Raw genomic sequence first — 24,621 nt, forward strand, 5'->3', positions numbered from 1 at the left:
GCATCTCTTGCGACTACGTAAAGTACCACAATGTTTATTTTGATGTGCCATCGTACATCAAGGAAAGTGTAATTTACGAGCAGGCGTCACAGAAAAGTGTGTAGGGGGACAAAATGTTCTTAAAATGACAAAATTTTCCTTAACGACCTTTACTAAACTCACCTTATTGGGAATATTAAAAATGTCTTATTGTTTGGGGCAAATGGTTATGTAGTTCTGCAAACATTGTACGAATGATAAATGAACTGATTCCTGAAGATGTGCGACAGAAATTGTTAGAGCGATAATTTATAAAAGTGTGAAAGAGACGGTAAATAATGATTATCTTTTAGGCATTGTAAATGCGAATGGAAAGATGGAAGATAAAATTAAATATAGAAAAATAAGAAGGAAGACGAAGAAAATGTAGAAAACCGATCCAATCTAAGATATATGTTATTGATATACTACATAATTTACTATTGTTTCAACCAATGCTAGCGACAATAAGGCCTCTCACGGTAAGTTTTTTTAACCGTCCGGCTAAAACGCCGTGGTATTTGCCGCAATTTATGTCAACACAGTGATCTAAACACCACTGGCATCCGTGCCTACGTAATGTGACTTACCCATAGATTTTCACGGCGAAAAAACGCCTGAGACATTAATTTATCAGTTCTCCAAATGGTGACGCTGTTGCTGAAGATGACTCTCCAATCTCAATTCTCATTTCAACGAATTACTTTAAGATTTTATAGAAGACAATGTCTTCTATCCAACTGAATATAACTTACATTCCTAAGATTTAAAATTTTAACTTTCCAGAATAAATTAATTATTCATGTGTGTATCATAATTAAAGAAAAACTGTAAAACCCTTCCTTTTTTAAGTAAAAACTACCTTTAATGACTCTGATCCCAATCAAAACTCCCGCATCCGTCCCGATTGGCCTTCCACGCTGATTCCCCAAAAAAATTCCAACCGTATACAAAAACTAAAAAAGACAAAAACCATTTTCAAACGGTATGAAATTCGCACACGTTTTAGGTGACAAAAATTCAGACGGCAGATTCGGCCTTTGAAATAAAATACGCAAAAACAAATATTTTTGTATTTCCAATACACAGCGGATCTATGGCGGGATGGTAGTGCTATGAAGGATCTTGTTTCTTCCATTTTGTCGAGAATTTGGCAAACTGATGGCGTTTGCTTTGTTGACTTGAGATGTGGATTCAAGAAGGCAACTTTGGTGACTTTAAGAAATTATATTTCAAACTAAGAGCAAAGGGGCTCTGTCATTTATTGTGTTAGTTAGTACATGAGCTGTACTTACAACTAGACGATGGGTCATAAAATTTAATAGAAAAGATTGGGCTGTGGTCGGGCCTGCGTTTGATACTAGGTCTTAGATTCAAAAACAAATAAACCACGAAAACTTAAAAAACATGGTTTTTGGGAGTCATAAGAGTCAACATGAGACTAATAACGTCGTTCAAAACAAATTATGCAACAGCTTTGATTCCGAAATAGTTTCGCTCTAGCTTATCGCTCTTTCCCGGAGGCATCCCGCTTTCTTTGACGTGACGATTTTTTTCATTTAATCAAGACGACAGAACATCAAAATAAACACTGTAGCTTCTTATGTAGTCATAATAGCTCTTATTTTGCAACAAAATGTGATATCTGTATGTAGCTAATAAACAATTTTAATAACATAAACTTTTGAAACTAATAGATACCTAGCTGTTCTATGTTTTCTAGGTATATAGGTAATTTTATGTTTAGGGACTAAAGAACACCAGCTTCAAAGGTCTTTGGACACCAATTTTAGGACCAAATAGCGAAATTCCAAGCGTCTGATATTGGTTTATGGTACTAATATGCATCAATATCTTAAAGAGCACTTCAAAGCTATTATTTAATATGGAATCCAAGATCAGGAGGCGTATTTTCGAACCATTCGAAATCATAATCGCATACGAATTTTAAAAGCTCTCTTTTCGAAAATCCATTCCGTGAATTTTGCAATTACTCGCAGTATAGGTACCTACTCGTATATTTTAATTATACGTACTGATAGAGATCACGATCGAATTACATTAACAGAATGTAATTTTCGACATTGACAAATGATGAAAAGCAAAAAGCGCAAGGATATCATTGACTGTGATACATTACCTGGTTTTAATTTATGTGCGTTCCTTTCCACGAAATCTTTATTTCAGACCCAGTAAGGGGTCGAAGTCAGAACGAGTAAATTGAGCTCAGGTTAACGTTTCTGCGTGTAACGAATACGGTGAAAGAATTTTGTTTAAAACTTTTCCAGTGGTTTAAAAATACTTGCAAAAGAACTTGAGATAAAATTGATACCATTCACGTCATATTTAGTGAATGTTTTACATTCATTTATTTAAACAATTTCGCTTTACGTTATTCCTGATTTCAATGAGTCACAAATTCAGTTTATTTATTCATAAACCTTTCTTCTTTAAACCAATATCACATTTCCTATTTTGTTTCCAAATTATATCCAGAATCGGCCCTGTTTAACCAGCTGGTGCCTTTTTAATAAAAATATTATACTTACATCTTCGCCAGGTGTCACAATTTTCTCGCTAAACCTCTGAGTTATCAAAACATTCGCTCCGAGATCCCTTTTTTGTCTAACAAACTTGACTCCTGGAAAACACAAAAAATATAAGCCTATTTTTCTCGATGCGGGTAACATTATACCCAAAGCTTTTTACATAAAGGGCACTATGAAAGATTGTGTGTGCGGATAGGGATATGTCAAGAAAATGTGTATTGCGGTACAATACATCATACGCCATGTTAGCTTGACGTAATTTAGCATAAACAAACGTAAATGCGAACTATTTTTGTGGGTAGAGAGGGTTAGGGGCTGTCTTGTAACAAATAGAGCAGATCTCTTTTGTTTAGTTTAGTTTAGTTTTGTGAGGATATGTTAAAATAATGACCCATCATGGTCAAGAATAACGCCCGTATTCACAAACGATTCTTGCTTAAGTGAAGTATCAAATTCAACGCACAGCGTTGAATAGAGCTTTGTGATTGGTTCGTATGTGACCCTGTGCGTCCACGCGCACTGTGAGACCTCATAGTAAAGTTTGTGCATACGGGTGTAACGTCGTTAGATAAAAAATAAAGCAGCACTGAAGGCTGAAGAATAAAGATAGCATAAGTACTGTAACTTTATTACTTAGGTTTCATCTAGGAGGTCTGCCTACATTACGTCTTCTGGCCTGTGGTCGCCACTCGAGACCTTTTCTGCCCCAACCAGCCAGAAGCCAGCAGTCCTTTTTTTTAAGATTTAGTAATTTGTTATTGCACAAAGCGGCGGAGGGGACCGAACTCGCGTTCCCCGGATCACGAATTCACGAGTCTGCCAGTCCGACCCCTTCACCGTTCGGCTATCGTGGCTTCAGTCGAGCGGCGGCGGGACCGAACCATCATAGTTCTACGAGCTATGTGCTCAAGCCATTGCCACTTATAGTTAATTTATGCTGTAATGTTAGCTAATACGACAGCACCTGTTCAAAATTTATTGTGCACATCATAGCTCATTTAATCGTTAAATCAATGAAGATAATCGCGTGATTTGGCACCGCCCCCGCGGCACTGGCGGTCGGTGCCAAACGGGTTGCATTAGTATGTACTGATAAAACAATGTGCCCAAACTGATTTTAAAACGGTAAAGGCAGCCTAAAACTATGAACAGAAAATTAGAAAGGCAAACGTAATGTAGACAGGCCTCCTATAACATACACATATAGGCTCAATTTTCACCAAAGCGGAGCGGAGCAGAGAAGTTTGTTGAATAACCAATCAGATTTCATTATGAAGAAGAAGAAATGTTTATTCTGTATCATCGACACTTAACTTACAGCAACACCTAAAAAAATATTTAACGAGTAGGTACAATGATACTGAAAAGGTATCCACTCAGCATGGTGTTGTAGCATCTCAGTAGATAATGCCAAGACGCTGGTCTTCCGTCACTTATCGTCCCCGCTCCGCACAGCTCCGCTGTCAAATTCTATAGAAAAATTTGACAGCCTGTCACTTCTCCGCTCGCCTTGGTAAAAACCAGGCCAAACTCGGTGGACTGACGATCTGGCTGACGGAGCACCTGGCTGGGGGTAGCGCAGTGTGAACGCATGAGAATTACCATCGAATCAACTTGTTCGAAGCTTAGCTAAGCTTGGCTTTATTGCAAAGTATGTGATATACAAGACAATATCAGATTTATACAATTTGAATCTCATCTCATCAAATGGCAGTATTTTTATTACCTCATTCCCCTCCATGGAACCATTGACTGAAGTGTTTGATATTAATTCCAACGTTTTGAGATAAAGGTCTTTACAAACAGACGGACTACAAAGTGATTTTTAAGGATTCTTCTTTCCTTTTGAGTAGCGGAACTCCAAAAATATTAGGTTAAGAGTTACTTAAGAGAGATTTCGACGAAATGTTATGACAGAAGCTGAATTTGTGTACATAAAGTGCCAAATAAATTTACTTACCACTAAAAGGGGTAGCCTCTGCAAAACTGTTTTCTCTCCTCCTAGTTTTCCTGTGTTCACTCGGTCTGTAACAAAGAGTATTTTCACTGTAAATAATTCACTATGAAAATGTTGACCTTCATTGATTGGGTTTTTATTAGCGGTCAAGCTGTAGATCCTGGCTACACAGGAGTTGCAGAGGTGGGATGAAAATGTTTTTGGAACAATAATGTAGTACAGTAAATGTTTAATCCACACTACACACACTAGCACGGTGTTGTTTCATGAAGCGCTCCATAATGACTAAAACTTAAAGAAATTATGTATTGCTTCCAATCACCCACGCGTCCCTATCTCGTACTGTTTTCGAGAAATCAAGCGTGCTATTTGCAAAAAAAATTGCCCCACCCTGTATAGTACACTTTTTGGCCTCCGGGCCCCAAAGTTCCATTTCTTGAAAAACTTTTATCGTGTTTGACAATAGCATTGGATTTGTTTTTATAAGGTTTTACTTGAACTGAAGTTATAGTTATATTATGAGGTACAGGTTCAAAGTAAATTTTTTTTAGAAATGGCGTAGTTCGTCAAATACCATAATATAATATAGCCGAAGTGCTTATATGAATTTTCAGAATCGAAAAGACGATGGCCTGGAAACGGTTTTTGCGAAATAAGATATAACTATTTTTATTAAAAATTTAAGTTTATTGATTGTAGAGCTTTATGTTACCAACACAAGTGATGGAGAATTCGGATTACATTCCTTACGCTAAAAACTGGTAATAAAGATGATAATAATTTACTTGCCGTAATATTTTTATGGTTTTTTAGTATTGTACGCAAACATACTTGTAGTACCAACCACTGTGGTTTAGTGAAGGACTACGGAGGCCAATCTGATGAACTAACTTTTTCTGAACATAATATCCCGTTAACCCCTCGAGCTACACTAACGCTTGTGTTATGATTGGGTTCACCACAATAGTCCAGCGGCGACAGGATTCAAACTATCGACCATTGGCATATTATAATTATAATTATACCGCATTCATAATTGCAGCTGATCAAAGCCTAGCTACCTATTTAGCTGAAATGTTGTTCATTTGCTAATTTGTGTATGTAACTATGTATGTATTGAGCCATAAATACGTCAAGTCATAAATCGGCATTATGCACGCTCACGTCCGTTGTACAGTCAAATAATATGCAGTAGGCTAATTGCATTGTTCTCTGAAAATTTTCGAATTTGGGCCGGCAAACATTGTGTGTATTGCACATAGCTGATTAATCACGATTTTATTTATTTCATTCGGCCTTGTTTACCACAGAAACCAAAGTTTCTGTTGTTTAGTAGATACTTACTCAAAATATTTCTAGCTCTTGTGACTATGTCAAAGATGCCTGGCGGGAAAAAAACAAGTCAGTGCATTCATTAAATAACGACTAAACGTGTCAACATAGTACTGCCCGTTCAAGCTTCGAGGAACGCTAAGTCTATCTTCGTCCACCGATGAAGTAAAATTTGTAGTGAACCCATTCTTATGACATGAATATTTAGAGCTTCATCATCATCAACATAATCATTAGGTAATTAGGATCATGCTCCATTTGGAGGACTTAGGGGCTAATAAGGATAATTAGTCATTTGTGCACGATAAATTAAAGAAGAAAAAATTTGTGTGACCTCATAGTGATCCTTCTAACCCATATTTTACTGTGGCTGTGTGTCATGCGATTAATCTGACTATAATTTATGCATAGTTAGCCGGCGGACTGCAAACTGTTTGCTAAGATGGGACTAATTAGTTTATACAGTCCGCCATGTTGGCAGCTGAATTACTTTTTGATTGACCATTAGGGTTGGGTAGGCATTAGTGATTTATTTGGTGCGGTACATGTATTAAATTGTTATTAGTTGTATTTAGATGTATTGGGTTGGATTCTGTGGAAGGTAAGGATGTTCGACTGTAATTTCAATACTTTACTCGTAATTATGTAGGTCTCGAGTGGCGACCACGGGCTGGAAGACATAGCGTGAGCAGGCCTCCTACTAGGTGGACCGACGATCTGGTAAAGGTCGCGGGAAGAGCCTGGATGCGGGCAGCGCAGGACCGTTCATTGTGGAAAACCTTGGAGGAGGCCTTTGTCCAGCAGTGGACGTCATTTGGCTGAAACGAACGATGTAGGTATTTAAAGACTAGTACACAAATCGGGTGTTATAATGTTCTAAAAAGTAGTGATGGGACTATGAGTACATTAAAACTTTTTGAATTCGCTGGGTGCGAAGTACTAGGTGGGGGTAACATAATCTATCGCAGCGCTCATGGTGGTCAAAAGTAGAAATAATGTAAGCTCTGTCATCAGATGTATCTGTCAATGGCAAAGCGATTCTACATATAGCCTGACCAGGAACATAAAAACCCTCGCCATGTTGCGGAAATCTAATGGTACTAATTTCTTTTAATGGCAACAATAACTAAAAACTTCATTGACATGTCACCTTGCATGTCAGTCTATTGCTGTCAAAGTGTAAACAAACTTTATTTTAAATGTGCGCAATTGATTTTGTGAATGAAATTGCTAAAATCTTTTTATAGTCGTGAAAGAAAAGTGGTTCACAATGTGTTAAAGTATTTGTCGAAGAGAAATACCAAGGGTTCTGACAATATTTTCATTGATTAATGTTTCCAACAAAGGTTGTCAAATTGACTGACATGTTTATCGTATAGTACAGTCCACTATAAAAATTAGCTGTGATTTGTTTCAACTACCTATTTTAAAGTTTTTTGTCACTTTCTAAGTGTTGAATTTTATGGAATTGGGAAAGAAGTACCGAGTTTGAAGCGTTCATGAGCAGACATTGCAGTTGAATATTCAAGTTCTGAATTTGATTATTGATGAATAATAAAATAAATCCTACTAGCTCGATTGATGGTTTCATTTAATTTATTTAAACCAGAGGTGGAATTGTGTAAAGCAATCGTAATCATTTGACAGTTCATAAAGTACGATAAAGTCAGTTAAACAAAGCGTTTGACAGAATAATCGTACGTTATGAACTGTCAAATGATAACGATTGCTTTACACAATTACACCTCTGGTTACCTATAATAATATGTTTTCGTTAATTTATGAAAATATTAAATTAGCCCGTAATCCTGAATCCTGATACATAAAGTTAGCCTATTAATTTAACACAGGTACGACTGTACTCAGTGTTGCACTATCAAATGCAATTGATGCGCCTCTATGCCAGGGTTTTTATGTTCCTGGTCAGGCTATAATACATTTTAATATCATTAATTAATCGCATGAAAAGGGTCCTACTGGGAACTAAAATAAAAGAGTGGACTGTATTTCGATAGGGCTGGTTTAATAGCCGTTTACAATTTGGAAATAACTAGACTATACAACGTGGTAGTACAAAAATGAGTCACAGCAGTTGTTGTGCACAGATGTTTGCCTTATGATGAGAGCGTGAATTATTGAACTCTGCCCTTGTTTTGTTCCTAATTCTTCTACATCTCGGACTTGTCCAGCCAATACCAACAACTTTCCTTTAAATACGGTTTGTGGTTGGAATTTGATATTGTAACACTCACAAACCCGGTCTTCAAAACAATACTCATTTCGATCTGAAAACGATATTTAATTTATTACTAGCGATACAGGAACATTTAATTATATTTACTGTTATATAATGAAACCGTTAAAGTAGCTTTTTCTTTTTGTTTTACTGTAAAACTACAACTATAAATGAAGTAAACAAACCCTGACACAATCAAAATTAAACACACTTTTAGGACTTACCTCATTTGATTTGAATGACCAAAATGATTTCAAAACCTTTTTTCCACCCAAATCGTGATATCACAACAATTTATTAGTCGAAAATATTTATTATTTTTTCATTTCGATATTTTTTCACAAATATACGACCTAAATGTCAATGTGACAGAGCCCACAAAGTTGTGGACGCTAGTTGGCGCTGTAATCGTGCACGGAGCCAATACCTATGAACTTGTATCCAGTGTACGTTGACTTTTGGATAACTTACTTGGGTATCTTTCTGGTTTTAGTTCTGGATTGGACTTACCAGGTTTTTAGCTACGCGTTTTTCCCGTGTTAAGTGTAATAGAGCGATTTCTGTCTTTGCATCCTGTGGTGACCAAGGTGATTTATGTGTCCCTTACTAGGTTTTAAAATTGACCAGATGTATAACCTATGCCATGAGTGTTCGCACTACAGTCCAGTTCTGCAGAATCTGCCTTACTGGATTGCCGTGTGAACGAGCCCGTACACGATAAAATCACGTTACTACCACGTGATGTACCGTGATGGCCTCTGAACCGAACTTGTACTAAGTCAAACGGGTAGTTTAGGGGCTAACTGTGCATACATTATACTGAGATTAATGGTATTAGCGCGACTCGTGCGCGCGCATAATCACAACTTGTGACTCGTATGTCGACGGTACATCATTATATGTACATTTTGCTGGGAAAATCGGTCATATTATAACTTTAACAGTAACCTCACGCCCGTAATCATAAAAGATGCTTGCTCAAGTGAAGCAGCAAATCGAACGCACAGCGTTGAATCTCTGTGATTGGTTCGTGTGTAACCCTGTGCGTCCCCACTCCCGCGCATTATGAAACTTCATAGTAATGTATGTGAATACGGATGTCGGTGTACCCAGATCTGCCGTCGTCCGTTAAATGAATAGAAAAGAAGGAAAGCTTAAATTATTTCTACTGATTTATATATTTGAAAATATAAGCAAAAGAGTTGAAAGCAAGAAATAATTTATCTTTTAGTATACTTTTTGTGACAAACTTGTATTTATTTGCAATAAGAGAATATTGTAACTATTAAATTAATTTGATTTTGCGTAAGTATAATCCCATCAAAAACAATACTTGTCAAAAAAACCAAGTCTCGCAACTCAGTTGTTCTACGGTAAAAAGTTGTGAGATCCATGTAATACCAAGTCCAGGCCAGGAAATCTTTAACATTTTACATAAATTATTGACTTGGCCATCGCACTAAATAATTTAATTTACACGTGTTTTCATGCGATGGCCAAGTCAATAATTTATATAAAACGTTAAAGATTTCCTGGCCTGGACTTGGTATTACATGGATCTCACAACTTTTTACCGTAGAACAACTGAGTTGCGAGACTTGGTTTTTTTGACAAGTATTGTTTTTGATGGGATCTCATTTCTTTTTGTATTTTGTAAACAGTTCTACTTTTTTCCTTTTCGGTACCTTCTACTTATTGTATGTATATCTAACCAGCAACGAATTTTCTTAAAGTCCTCTCTCTGACTTATGAAATTTTCTTATTTTTGTAGGTAGCCTTCCGTTTTCTCTTTTCCGGTTCTACTTCTTGAGCTGAAAACTGGACCGAAATTGAAAAATATTACTCGACTTGGCGGGGACACTACCGTGTGCCTTTATATTTAATTTTATATGATATTACAAACTTATTTAGGTAAGTAGTTAAATATTATAAAACTGGACCGAAATTGAAAAATTTTGCTAGACTTAGCGGTTGCACTACCGTACCCCCAGATATTTTTGTTTTTCCTTGATTCATACACCAAACACTACTTATATTCCAAATTTGAAGCTTCTAGGTCTGCTAGAAGTGCCCTAGAATTTTGATGATCGGTGAGTCAGTCAGTCAGTCAGTCAGTCAGTCAGTCAGTCAGTCAGTCAGTGAGTGACAAAATTAAGAAACTTTGACCCGTTATAATTCTTAAACTACTGGTTCAAATTGAATGAAATTTGAAATATACCGTGTCTTTACAATGCCTGCATGGATACTGAAAATTCAGTCTTCTAGTTTTATCCAAAACGATGATACAGGGGGTCGAAAATGGCCTAAATTGCTTCGAGAAAAGGATGGTACGGCCGTGCCGCTTTTTTGCTCGACTTGGTGGAGATATATTTTTTCTGAAAAGGACAGTGCCAATCCATGTTTGGAAGTTGGACCAAGTGCTGCCCACAATGAAACCATAGTGCATTTTGTTCCTCACGCCAATACTAATGCGTAAACCGAAGCGCACTGAAATCTATCCCTGGAGTTAAGAGAAAAAAAGAGTTTTGTTTTGAATTATTTACATACAAAATATCATCGATGTATACGTACTACGCATAAGATTTCTCGATATTGGCATTAAATAACACTCGCTATGTCGAACTTAACCATACTGCATCTGTACACCTTACTTTAGTGCGACTTAGACATTCTTTATAAGCGATCTAGCGCTGTTGCAGTAGTTTGGTTAGTTGACAGAAATCATTATTTCCAAAATGAAGTAAGATGTTTTAGCTTACAATAACTTCAATAATCGATTGTAATACACCAATAAATTGATTTTTCGCAAGGATAGAGAACTAAAACTTATTGCTTCATTTTGCAAATAATGATTTCTGTCAACTTACCAAACAATTAAAACAGCGCTAGATCGCTTATAAAGAATGTCTAAGTCGCACTAAAGTAAGGTGTACGGATGCAGTATGGTTAAGTTCAACATAGCAAGTGTTATTTAATGCCAAAACCCAGAAATTTTATGCTTAGTACGTATACATCGATGATATTTTGTATGTAAATAATTCAAAACAAAACTCTTTTTTTCTCTTAACTCCAGGGATAGCTTTCAGTGCGCTTCAGTTTACACATTAGTATTGGCCTGAGGAACAAAATGCACTATGGGTTGATTCTGGGCAGCACTTGGTCCAGACCCTGGCACCATCCTTTCGTCTGAAAATCTCAGTATAGCAAAAAATAGTAAATATTCTTCTGTCTTTTCCGGACACTATAATCCGGTCCTTTTTAAGGCAAGAGTAAATAGGCACTTACAGGGCAGATATGTAGTATGTACCATACTGCATCTCACCTAACACCATGTGCGATTGCGATCAAATATCTGCCTTGTTATCTATAAAAAGGTTGTATGAGTGAGTATGTTCACTAATGTTCAGGTTGACAAGACAGTCCAGCCAGATTTTCGAGATACTGCATTCCACTGGATTGCCGTGGAATCAAGCCCTTAGTAACTAAAGCCTAGCTAACATCAGAATCCATTGTATTAGTTCCCATTCTCAACTCAAGCTGAGTTCTCGACAATTGCGTCAAAACGCCACGTTCAAACAAGCCGATGTTCCAACTTTGGATTATAGAGAAGTTGGACGCGACTATGACGCGGAATAAAAAACAAACTTAATTTTGCATTTGAAATATACGTCAGGGATATACTCTCTGACTGCAAACGCAAAAGCGTTAAATAGCCACGGCATAAAATTGTTGCGCTACAGTTTCAATTCAAAGGATTTGTTTAAATTGTATGAGCAGTTCCTGAAACATGTATTTTGTAGTTACCTAAATGTTTTGAATTCGTCTATAGAATGTTGTATGTGCTGAAATATTTAAAAAAGAAAGATGGATAGATAAACCATTTTAGCAATTGTATATGTTACAGGAAATATATGAATTCTAGGAATTGTATACTATTCCTAGGAAATGTATACAATTTCAAAGCCATTTAGGAAATGTATAAAATATTTCTTCAGAGATTTTTTAATACGCACATATCCTAGGAAATGTATACTTTTCCTAGGAATTTTATAGAATTCCAATATTGTATTAGGAAATGTATAAAACTAAGCGGCACTAGCGCGGTCGCGTGATTAAATAAATTAAATTTTAGGCGTACCGAGGGGCATCCCCTCGGTACGCCTAAAATTTAATTTATTAAACTACATAATTATTGGCATGAAGGTTTTAGTACTCCTGTAGCTGGATAACAAAGTCTCGGTTAGGTTAGGTTAGACTTGCGACCTTACACATACACAGCTGCCGCGGTAGCGGCCGCCGAGCGCTATTTAAGTTTCGGAAAAAAAAGTTTCGGTAATAAAAATATTTTTGTGCAAAAAAATTTTAGCCTTAAAATTTGTGTGCCATAGACAATTAGGCGTACAAAAACTTTGGCGATTCGATAGAGACCCCGCGTTATCAGATGATGCAATACCCTCCCCTCGCACCGCATGTCCACGCGTATTCATTGAAATCTTATAATATTACATTTCCGATTGCTGTTTAGGAAATGTGTGAATCTCCTAGGAAATGAGTCCAATATAATTTACATCACACATTTCTGGGTGATTTTAGGAATTATACACAATTCCTAGGAATTGTATACAATGACGGATTTCATACATTTCCTGTAACATATACACAAAATAAAAAAATAAGAAAAAAATACGCAAAAGAGACAGCGCAATTATACAACCCACATAAAAAAATATGGGATTGTGCTAAAAATAAAATTAGTAAGTAAATTGGATAAGAACCTGCTTTATTATAAATATAATATAGTTTTTTTTACAAATTTTTCATCCCACTTACTAAAAAAAGTCTAAAAGAAAAACCTTTTTTGCTAAGAAATAGGCCAAAATTCGTTGTGTTCGCGGAATAGGTATCTTCAAAGCAAAAAAGAAATATAAAATTCGTTCATGCAATTTCCACAAAATTGAGCTTACTTGTACACACGCCGCAGCCACTCATTCTGCGGTGTACCTGAAAATTTAATAAACAAGTATTAAAAACACCGGTCTGAAAAACTGTGTAAATATTTAACGAACATTTGAGAGGCTTTATTTTGTTTCACAAATAACATTTAGGTGGTAAAAACTACGGATAAAAAAAATATTCACACAAAGGAATTTAATTGGGTATTTAACTAACAAAAAAACACTCTCGGCAATAAATACTCCATTTTGAAACCATTTACTATTTTTAAAATAACAAAATAAAGACAAAAAAGCCTTATAAAGGATGGAATTTTGTAATGCCACCTGGAGGGAAAGTAGGTACTCTTAATACTGTAGATAGAAAATTTTACTCAAAGAAAACATTTCTTTATTTTTGAAAAGAAAGAGAACTGCATACAAAGATTTCCCATTTTTTTTCGAAAAACCAACATACCATAGAATTTTCTGTAAATAATTTAAGATTTCATGATTTTCCTCTCATTTGATTTGAGAGATCGCTTCATAGCGATAAGATCGCTTAGTTGTACCTTGTGTGTTCCTTTTCTTTCTGTTCTTTACTTTGGTGTGCAATAAAGTGTATTTATTATTTATTATTATTATTGATTTATCAAGTTTGTTTCAGAGATTTCATCCTTATACTTAAACCTAACGATCGATGCAATAAAAAATACAGGGTGTAATTTTTAATAGCTTTTAGTTTGTTTAATTCCCGGGTAAAGTATATAAGCAAAAGGTTTAGCGCTTTACTCAGTGAGTGCCTGAGGTATAAGAGCGGGACGCAAGGCTGTTTTTGAGACGTCAAACGTCAGTGTTAACGACAATCGCGCGAAACATGGACATTGATGCTAGAGGCACGAAATTTTTTTTTATGGTTACTGCTATGATAACTAATAAGGCAAAAAAATATTACAATCCTACGACGTCTATTTCGTAGTAAAAAAAAATATATACATATTTTTTGTATGGAAGAAATTACGTTTCTGTCAATTTTTCGAAATTCTTTAACGATGTCAAGATGCCGATCACACATGTTATAAAACAAGCGATTCTGAGTATTTCATGCGAAGATACTTGTCACTTATCTCTGCGTACTTTTGAGTTATCGAGGGTTGAAAATTCGATTTTTTTATATTAAATATTTCCACGAAAAATTGCCAGAATTACAATATGGTGTATAAGGGACACTTTTGATGACACATAACAACGACTCGAACTCGCGGGCGCTCGTATGCATCAACTTTTACTAAAATAAAAAAAAATTAAGGGAAATACTAAATACAAAGTTGTATGTATAGGTCCGCTGGTCGTCAAAAAGTAGCTTATACGAGAGGTTGCCCAATTTACAATATGTCCATCATTGATAACTCACACAAATATCGTCTTTCTCTGAAGGATAACAAGTTTTTTTGTTTCCAGAAGCTCTTGATAGGATGGAAGCCCATAAATACTCTCTGAAGCGAGAATGAATCTCAAATTGCGATATTGCCATTTTGACAAATTACATGATGTAACTAGCGCTAACGTTTATCTTCAGGTAGACACAGTTTTAAGTTAAAAGATTGTCTACTATTTCACACTGTTCTTCGTTTTGGAACAGTTCTTTGATTATAGGTAGTCGCTAATTTCGTTTTGTTAGACTCTTTCAGTTTAGCACATAAAGCGTAAACTAATTCCTCCTCAGAATGATCTAAAAGTGTTAGAGAGCGCCTCTTCTTCTGCAGAAGAAGAATTTTGCATAAATCTTCAAAAGGTCTATGCAAAATTCTTCTTCTGCAAGGTCTTCAAGGGACTAAAAGTCGATGGTTGCACATCTACTTCCGCAGTCTCATCAACTGGAGCGTCTTCCTCAGTATTAACGTTGTCTATGCGTTGTGTTAACTCGGTAAAAAACATATTTTTACAATTCGGCCAGACAATTTCAGAGTCTAGCCAATGCGAATTCTGGTGCAAAAATGTCTTTTGGGCTCTACTGGAAGCAGACCATATCTTCTTTGATATATTTCTTGTAAAATTACGACTTAATGATTTGATAATTACTCAAATCTTCGGAAGACAATTCAATGCCAATACGTTCCTCATTTTAGTCTGAAATGGTCTGGCCGAAATGTAAAAATTAGATTTAAAAAATGTTCTTTTACCGAGTTAACACAACGCATAGACAACGTTAACACCGAGGAAGACGCTCCAGTTGATGAGACTGCGGAAGTAGATGTGCAACCATCGACTTCTGTTATAAATAAAAAACCTTTTGAAGATTTATGCAAAATTCTTCTTCTGCAGAAGAAGAGGCGCTCTCTAACACTTTTAGATCATTCTGAGGAGGAATTAGTTTACGCTTTATTTGCTAAACCGAAAGAGTCTAACAAAACGAAATTAGCGACTACCTATAATCAAAGAACTGTTCCAAAACGAAAAACAGTGTGAAATAGTAGACAATCTTTTAACTTAAAACTGTGTCTACCTGAAGATAAACGTTAGCGCTAGTTACATCATGTAATTTGTCAAAATGGCAATATCGCAAATTGAGATTCATTCTCACTTCAGAGAGTATTTATGAGCTTCCATCCTATCAAAAGCTTCTGGAAACAAAAAAACTTGTTATCCTTCAGAGAGAGACGATATTTGTGTGAGTTATCAATGATGGACATATTGTAAATTGGGCAACCTCTCGTATAAGCTACTTTTTGACGGCCAGCGGACCTATACATACAATGTTGTATTAAGTATTTCCCTTAATTTTTTATTTTATTTTATTAAAAGCTGATGCATACGAGCGCGCGCGAGTGTGAGTCGTTGTTATGTGTCATCAAAGGTGTCCCTTATACACCATATTGTAATTTTGGCAATTTTTCGTGGAAATATTTAATATAAAAAAATCGATTTTTCAACCCTCGATAACTCAAAAGTACGCAGAGATAAGTGACAAGTATCTTCGCATGAAATACTCAGAATCACTTGTTTTATAACATGTGTGATCGGCATTTTGACATCGTTTAAGAATTTCGAAAAATTTACAGAAACGTAATTTCTTCCATACAAAAAATATCTTCATATTTTTTTTTACTACGAAATAGACGTCGTAGGATTGTAATATTTTTTTGCCTTATTAGTTATCATAGCAGTAACCATCAAAAAAAATTTCGTGCTTCTAGCATCAATGTCCATGTTTTATTAAATCGGGACCACCGTGCGCCGCCCGCCGACCGACGACGATAACGCCCTCGGCTCCACTCGACACTCGCCGCAAACCGCCGGGCACGACGCACGTACCCTAGTCTACTCATATCATTTGTAAATTTTACGTCATCAAGTAAATCTTTGTAACCGCAAGAAGTCTTGATCATTTCACGACCCTGGAACCGGGTTAGCCGAAGAAGATTCCCGCCAGTCAGCGAGACTTATATACAGATATAGTTCCAAAATACTGAACTGTCCTACCCCCGACATTGACAGTGGGGCGCCACCGTCAATACCGGATCGCTGGTTCCGATTTTTGCCATGTCGGAAACCATATAGTTGAACGATGGTAGCGCCCCCCTGTCATTGAGTTTGGTGGGACAGTTCAGCGTGGGTCATCTATATGCTTCAGATTTGTATGCTCTGTCACGTCATAATGTCAATGTCCTTCGGTTTGTCATCGTGGTGCAGTAATTCGTTTCACGGCTTCTGCCGCTACTCACGGGGAGGGCCCGAGCAAAGGAGTCGCTCTACGGGAAGGCTTACTGCATCCTGGCTTACGTGGAAGTCTTTAAATAGACTTCGGACGCAGGTTGGTCGTAGTAAGGACAATCTGGTCAGATGTGGGGATTCTTGGATGGCTTAAACATGGAGGGCAGGTGCGGTTTTATTCCTCAGTCGATGAAGCACCTGATGTCGTGCCCTGAGTGCCCGAGCAATTGCACACAAGAGGATTTGATGAGTGCTGCTGACAACGCCACTCTTGTGGCGGAGTTTTGGGCTGACACTGTGTAGGTTTGTTGTCGACATGAAAAAAAGAAGATGTCAATGTCAACCCTCCCGCCGCTCCCATACCTCAGGCACTGACTGAGTTAAACGTTAGACCTGTAGTAATATTAGCTCAGTTACCTCAAACAAAAGTAATAAACCAGTTAGTGAATTTATTTCATTATCTTATCAAAAATCTCCTTTGTATTTTCAAAGTAAGACAAAGGTGGTGGACTGAAGCAGTAGTTTATTTTGCAACTATTGAATTAGCTGGTAAAGAGCAAAGTTTCTGAGCTAATGGATCAACACAGCTGGTTCGGTTCTCAGGCCTAGCAAAATAAGGCACAATGCGAGAAAGTCCAGTAATTACACTATGGTGCTTTATGCAGTTGAAATCTAAAAATTTATAACTAAAAGGCGACTGACTGACTGACATAGTGATATATCAACGCACAGCCCAAACCACTGGACGGATCGGGCTGAAATTTGGCATGCAGGTAGATGTTATGACGTAGGCACCCGCTAAGAAAGGATTTTACGAAACTCTACCCCTAAGGGGGTAAAACGGGATCCACGCGTACGAAGTCGCGGGCGGCTGCTAGTAGGAGATCGGTATTTTGCAACAAAGATATAAGGTCTGATGACAGTTTGCAACTGTACAAAGGTTCCAACCCAAAAATATTGTTCTAGCTTATATTGCCCTTCTTTCACGATAATGCCGTTTGCAATCATGCAGTTCGCAATACCGTCTTTCCCGCTCGCGTTTTTCGCGCAAGTGGTCTTTCGCGCAAACGTCCATTCGCGCAAATGTCTATCTTGCAAGTGTCCTCATTTATACGCAGTGGTAAACTGCGGTCGGTCTGTCGGTGATATTTTAGTTTCGGTTTTTTAAGACCCCCAAACACTTTCATTGATTGAGCTAACCTACTGAATATTCGTGCACAGTTTCATAATATAAATAGTTTATTTTTGTCTGAACTAAATATCAAATTGCTAGTGAGATTTTCTTAAAAATTTAAAAATGGTATTTTAAAGATTAAAAATACATACTTAATGACGGGCGTGAGCTTAATTTGAAAAAGTCAATAGATAGTCCCACAAAATACTATAAGATTTCGCAGCAAAACAAAAGTAAAATATACGAATACACGTGGAGACGCTAGACTATACTTGGCGGGCCAAATAGTTCGTAGAACCAGGCCTGTTCATCTCCGCGAGTTTACATCGAAAACAAAACAAGCACGATGGCCCACCTACAGGATACTATTCGACAAGGCCTCACATACGAGCGAACATTGACTCACGCACGCGTATTTTTGTGTACGATGGAAGAAAATAAAGAAACTGGTGTACTAAATACTGTGCACTATTTAACTGCCTAAATAATAATAAAAACACAGAATGTACTTTTTTAAGTTGCCTCAAGACACTGAGAGGTAAATAAGTAGTTAATATTATTTATGACAATTCATGCTAAATCATGTATTTCCTCTGCCATTTTCCGCAGTTTGGCACCTCACGTCACATCATTTTACCGAAGTCAGCATAGGGCTGACGCTGAAGCTGAAGCTTCGGCGCAGTGCCGATCACTGACGTTTAGCAACAAAATGGTGCTTGACTCTTGAGACAGGCTAAATTACACCATATTGTTAATGACATTGACATTGCATACATTTTTTTAAATACCTTCACGAAGTAAAACTTCTGTACGTAGTACTTATTATTATTCTGTGGTAGAACTGAAAACAAGAAACGTTCCTGTACCTACTCTTTGTTCACGGAATCCTAGAAACCCTGTAACACTTACAAACATAAAAGTATCAAAACAACCAAAGGGAAAACTTTGAAGTATTTAGTATCGACTGTTTGTTAAAAGCTTTGGTTAGAATTACTAGGAAGTAAGGAACGAAATGCGCAAAGGACCGGTTCGAGGAAACAAACTAACCCTGAAAAGCACAATTCTGGCAATTCTATTCACTTAAAACCTTCATCGAACCCAACGTTCAAATGGAAAATCATTTTGGGCATTAGAAGGCACACTAAGTTTACAGTCAGAAGTGTTGATGTTTAGAAGTCTAGGGACTATTTTCATCTCCAGTTCCCACCGCTGCAACTCCTGTGTATCCAGGATCTACAGCGGATAACCAGATTGTCCCCGGGGACAAACTTGACTTTCACTGTCAAATTTGTCAACCAGGGTTATAGGACTATTCCTATTGCTGCATCTCCTGTGCAGCCAGGATCTACAGCTTGACCGCCAATAAAAACCCAACCAGTGAAGGTCAAGTTTGTCCCACGAAAAGTTTAACTGCTAAAGACTGACACCAGGGTTACGGGACTATTCCCATTTAATCCTTTATATCTACATTTTCCACCCCAGCAGAAGTTTTCAGCAGTGGACGTCATTTGGCTGAACGAACGATCTACATTTTATCAACCAACAAAAATCCAACCAATGATGGTCAAATTCGTATAACCCAGGGTTATGAAATCAATTGCTACAACACATACGGTAGAAATATAATGTAAAAACAGCTCCACGGAAATTTTTACCCACTTTTCTAAACAGCTGCGAAACGCAGCCTGTGCGCTACAGAATCCAGTTTCAAAATGAAGTTAATTCAACAAAGTTGGTACAGCCACAGCGCATCAGGCTGTAGTTTTGTTGCAAAATCGCACTTAACTCAATTTTATAAGGTGCCATTTTGATATGCCGTGGGTGTAAGTTCCACACACTTTTACGGTGGAATTCCTTCATTAGATTTGCTTTAGAGCATTGTTATTATCTTCTTACTACAATGAGCACTAAGAAATTATTTAGTTTTCGTCAGTGCCTTCGCTGCATGAATTTCTTTCTGAAAACTAGCCTTATATTTAATTTTGATTTAATGTGAAACATATCACCGCTGGTCGATTCGCATGCAGGAGTTTTATGAAGAATAGTTAAGTACTTATGAAGGATGACGATTTAATAAACAATACAATTATTAGACAATGAACGAATGTAATAACCTACTGATACTGATTTGAATTAAATATTTTCTACGAAAAGTGATGAAAGTAGTTCACAAATGTGACATTCAAATCTTATTAAACGTTTTGGATCTTTACCCAAATTACATTAAAAAACGGGTAATTTTACATTTTAGTACTTAGTCTAAAAATTACTGCAGTAAAAACCAGCAAACGCGAAACCAACCCAAAATTAAACATTGAATAAAACGCTGAAATTCCGAAACTGCCTACATCTGCGCAATACGCTAAAAGTTCGCGCACTAACCGTTCCGAATTGCACTAAATAAGAATTCTCCGGTCATTTAAACCCCGAAACCCGGGAATGGGAAATTATTAACGGGAAAAAAACTATTTAAAAGCCGCAATTCCGAGTGGGTTAGTTGTAAAGTGCAAACTGGAACCCTGCTGCACTTCAAACTTGGAGCTGCGGTTGCAAGTTGTACCAAACTAATCTATCGCACTAATAAACCAGACCAAATTGAACTTTAAGACTGAAGCGATACGAACTGTGGATTTCGAAAGTTTGTCGAGTTCCGTCTTTAATAGCGGAGATTAAAAGTGGTGTTTTCCGAAAGTTTTAGGGTCCTCTGGTAATGGAATGAAACCTTTTTATTAATAAAGTTCTTTCATTTGGACAAGTGGAGAGGAAAATTAAAATTAATAGCGTGATACTTCGATGACTGTTTAGAAAAGCGAGGAGCATACCAATTCATCATGGAAAATTTTCCAAATTTTTAAGAGATACTAAGGAATATTTAATTTTGTGCGAAAAACGGTAAACCAAGCTCAAAACAGCGGGTTCATATGGAGTTGTAACTTTGAATTTAGCTACAAAACTTTACAGTCATATACCCAGTCTGTAGGTGTCTGTACTAAGAATCTTGGTTGTTTCACAAAGGAAAAGAGAAGCACAAGAAATTCCAATGGGTTGAGGTGCACTACGCTAAGGCGTGGCTCTATACTATCTATTATATAAGAAACATAGTGATAAGAAAACAGATTAACATGATAGAATGTACCCTTATTTTTATTAACATTTAGCTACTGCAGGATTCATCCCCCAAACCATCCTGAAAAGTGAGTCCCAGACCAGACAGTCGGCTGTTAAATTGCTTCTTATCTTTCAAATAAACGATAAGAATTTCAAAAGAACGTTTATCTACGTAACCATATATTTACCAAAGGCAGAGAAAGCCCAATGGCATTTAGTTCGCCTTATGTACCAACTGTGTGACATGAAAGAATAAATACATAATGTGTGACATGTCTTTAAAAATACCAATGTATTGTAATGTAATATGGTCGAGTGAAGCGATGGCTGGTTCACACGTCATGTCTGTGAACAGGCGCTGCCTTCGGGGACTGGTCAAGGAAAGATATACCTGACATAAAATATATGTATCAAAACGCAACAATTAACCTAGAAATTAGCACGGCACTAAAGAAATATATTCAAAACTGCCACGCGGTTTAGTGCTAGATGGGCGTCTTAAAGGCCACCTTCTATCAACGGGAGCGCGTGGTAAGTACCTTGCTTCTGAATGTATGTAACTTCCTACTTTTTTATATTTTTTTATATTTTTAAACCGGCAGACAGTGGTGACTGAGTTTGTTGCGGCGCTTCTTCTCAGCACTTGCCAAATGTTTGTCTCGAAGCGCTGGTAGGGCAAAAAAAGAATGAGACATGTATAGGCTCCTTAAGAGCATTTGACGATTTGCAAGAACTAATTTAATTAGTCTAAACAAATAAAGATAATTTTGATTTTGATTTTGATTTTGTATAAAAAACTTCTACGGAACCCTATAAGTAACCTGTCTTTCAACCTTTTTCAGTTTTTCAGGACCCAGCAAACCGTATGAGGGAATTTAGGCAAAACAGGTCATGCCCTCAACATGTGCTGGGAAACGCAAAGCTTTGCGGGATAAGCTCGTATTTGTTTTTCAGCAAAACGCACTATGATCTGGATTTTTTGATGGGTTAGGCTTTTTCAAAGTGAACATAGTCAAAGGGAGTTGAAAAGGCTGTATGCTCCTTGCTTTTGACTACCTATGGGAAAAATACGAAGATTTCAAAACTATAAATGTTTTTTTTTAATTTAGAGCTAAGCTAGATAATCTACAAAAGAAGTATTGAAATAGGACTAAATAAAAAAGTTACAAGCTTTTTATTATGGAATTAGGGGAGCATGACGTCACATCTAACTGCCATCAAAATGTTGCAGAGGTTTTAGATTTGACTCTCGGAAGATACATAATCGTAGGTTATATTATTTATCCCTACTAATATTATAAATGCGAACGTAACTCTGTCTGTCTGTGTAGCTTTCACGCCTAAACTACTGAACCGATTTTAATTAAATTTGGCATAGAGATAGTTTGAGTCCCGAGAAAGGACTTAGGATAGTTTTTATCTCGGTTTTTGAAACAGTGACGCGCGCGATAAAGTTTTTTTGTGACAAACAAAATTTCATGCCAGCGAAGCCGCGAGCAGAAAGCTAGTTTAATACATGGTATGATTATTCATCTATAACCATTATTTAGTCACAGTCCAACTCTCTGTAGAGTTTTAAAGTAGATGATAAATTAGTGTAAGTAGGTTCACATAAACGAATTTTCTTGCACAAAGTCATTTTGCTAGAATACAATTCGGATTGTATACCTTCCTACCTACATAGTATGGTCCACATCACAGAAACTAATAGAAGATGTGACAAGGGGGCGGGGCCAGTGTCGCAGCAATATGCCCAAAAACAGAACACATTGCTCGTGAAAGCAATGATGACAGCAGCGACGTCATAATGTAAGTTTACATTGCTTGCGTAGTAAGTAGTACTATAGTCTATCCAATATAGCTTGATTAGAATGACAGCTGCCATCAAAAGTAACGACATAACTTTGTAGTAGCGATCAATGAGAGCTAAATATTGGCGGACAAGAAATAATTCACGTCTGACCTACAAACAATATTTTAGACGACAGTGCTTCCAATAAAAATGTTAATTTCGTGTAAATGCAGCGTTAAATTACACCAATAAGTAGTAATTCGAAATTATAAAAATCAAGCTAGAGTATTAACGACGTCTCTACAAGGTTATCTCGAGTTACAAAAATGTTAGTGTTGGGACATATCGACAAATGTCATATTAAATTAAAACTATTTTTTTAACATATTCAACAAATTTTTTTTCTAACTAATTTTTTAACATATTTAAGTCAAGTTATACGTTTTTCTAAATGTTCACTATTAAAAACCAAAAAACATTTCACTCTTAAATAATCAAACATCGGAAATCAATCACCGGTAATTTTTTGGGTATTCATAGCACCGTTGCTCTAGAAGAGATGCCCACCACCCTCTAGCGAGAGGAAAAAACCACTGAAGAACACTGATGATAATGACTACGACTTAGGTTGTACACCCTTGACATGAATTTTAAATTTTACTGTCTTTAAATTTAAATCATAATTGTCATTTTTATGAATAAAGATATGAAGAAAAATTGGGTGCATTTTTTTATATCATTTTTTCGAAAACTTATCGATACATCTATGTGAACCGTACGAAACATACCCAGCACTAGTCACATTCGTTTGACAGCCGTCATTCTAATCAAGCTATATTGGATAGACTATAAAGATTATTCGAACGTTGAGTACTGATACCGCAGTGGATTTTGATTACTTTGTGTGTGTGAATTTCTAATGCGACATTGAGTTTCTAGTTGGCATCTCTCTATATCTCTTAGGTGTAGTCCAATCTCATTCGCAGCATTTAGCTATCTATCCATTATACACTACACCATTTTCGCCCATACCAAGCGGTAACATAATACAAAACTTAAGTATAGATTCAAAGTTTAAAACGATCCTTGTTCGTTAACTTCATTTACGAAGTTCGTAATACTCCAATCAGCTGCTGGATTCCCATGCACGGGATAATGCGATGCAACTTTGTACTAGTGATGTTGAACTATCGATAAAATTATTTTTAAATCGATAACTATTCCTGAATCTATACTAATATTATAAAGTTAAAGAGTTTGTTTGTAAGTAAATCATCCTAATGTATCAATATTAGTAAAAAATCATTTACAGTTCACTGCAAGAGCACAACTTTCTCTAATTAACCAGAGGCTTAAATGGAGAATTTGGCATGCATTTGGTCGTTTTATAGGAATGCAATAAATTTCGGTGACAATTAGGTTTTTTTACTCTACTTTATTGAAATACAACAACCAAAGTATTGTGTTCTCCTCTTACACAATCATTGAAACCTGTATTTTTGATTAAATATGAGTTCTATAGATATAACAGAATAGCATTTATCGATTGTGATTTATTACGTAGCATCACTATCAACAAAGTCAATACATTATTAAAACAGCTGACTTAAATTACTGAATGTGCGTTGTTTTGACACAAATTTGAAGGGGGTGGGTAAACCAAAATCACTGACATGGCTCTCTGAATTGACATAGAACCAACCCACTCTTCCCGTGGATGTCATAAGTGGTGACTAATGGTACAAGTTACATAATTATCTATCTATCTATAATATAAATAAAAATGAATTGCTGTTCGTTAGTCTAATTA

General features: G+C 36.5%; 2 long non-coding RNA genes across 2 annotated transcripts in view; both read right to left on the bottom strand.

Moving 5' to 3' along the window:
- LOC135083314 (uncharacterized) overlaps positions 1-24,621 on the bottom strand; it is a 155,800-nt gene that overhangs the window by 38,914 nt on the left and 92,265 nt on the right. The window lies entirely within an intron of this gene.
- The window catches only part of LOC135083316 (uncharacterized), a 30,765-nt gene continuing 10,705 nt past the window's right edge, over positions 4,562-24,621 (bottom strand). The window contains exons 2-3 of the long non-coding RNA XR_010259572.1: positions 13,057-13,093; positions 4,562-4,592 (exon numbers count right to left, since the gene is read on the bottom strand). This is a non-coding gene — a long non-coding RNA (uncharacterized LOC135083316). The remainder of the gene's footprint in view (positions 4,593-13,056; positions 13,094-24,621) is intronic.

Source organism: Ostrinia nubilalis, chromosome 23 (assembly GCF_963855985.1).
Source record: "Ostrinia nubilalis chromosome 23, ilOstNubi1.1, whole genome shotgun sequence".
NCBI lineage: Eukaryota > Metazoa > Arthropoda > Insecta > Lepidoptera > Crambidae > Ostrinia > Ostrinia nubilalis.